Source organism: Arachis hypogaea, chromosome 3 (genome assembly GCF_003086295.3).
Source record: "Arachis hypogaea cultivar Tifrunner chromosome 3, arahy.Tifrunner.gnm2.J5K5, whole genome shotgun sequence".
Lineage (NCBI taxonomy): Eukaryota > Viridiplantae > Streptophyta > Magnoliopsida > Fabales > Fabaceae > Arachis > Arachis hypogaea.
In genome coordinates, this window is record NC_092038.1 from 121,027,852 (window position 1) to 121,028,521 (window position 670).

General features: G+C 39.6%; 1 non-coding gene across 1 annotated transcript; it reads right to left on the reverse strand.

Annotated features, from left to right (window-relative positions):
• Window positions 1–261: 261 nt before the first annotated feature.
• LOC112793897 (small nucleolar RNA R71) lies at window positions 262–369 on the reverse strand. Its single transcript, XR_003198585.1, has one exon. It is a non-coding gene; the product is annotated as a small nucleolar RNA R71 (small nucleolar RNA).
• Window positions 370–670: the final 301 nt, after the last annotated feature.

The window sequence follows — 670 nt, forward strand, 5'->3', positions numbered from 1 at the left end:
TCTCTAATACAACAGAATTGCAAGTTCCATGGACTTCCATTGGAAGATCCTCATCAGTTTTTAGCTGAATTCTTGCAAATCTGTGATACTGTCAAGACTAATGGGGTTGACCCTGAGGTCTACAGACTTATGCTATTCCCTTTTGCTGTAAGGGACAGAGCTAGAACATGGTTGGATTCTCAACCTAAAGAAAGCCTGGACTCTTGGGAAAAGCTAGTCAATGCCTTCTTGGCAAAGTTCTTTCCACCTCAAAAATTGAGTAAGCTTAGAGTGGAAGTCCAAACCTTCAGACAGAAGGAAGGAGAATCCCTCTATGAAGCTTGGGAAAGATACAAACAATTAATCAGAAAGTGTCCTTCTGATATGCTTTCTGAATGGAGCATCATAGGTATTTTCTATGATGGTCTCTCTGAACTATCCAAGATGTCTTTGGATAGCTCTGCAGGAGGATCTCTTCATCTGAAGAAGACGCCTACTGAAGCTCAAGAACTGATTGAAATGGTTGCAAATAACCAATTCATGTACACTTCTGAAAGAAATCCTGTGAACAATGGGACTAGTCAGAAGAAAGGAGTTCTTGAGATTAACACTCTGAATGCCATATTGGCTCCAAATAAAATATTGACTCAACAAGTCAATATGATTTCTCAAAGTCTGTCTGGAATGTAAA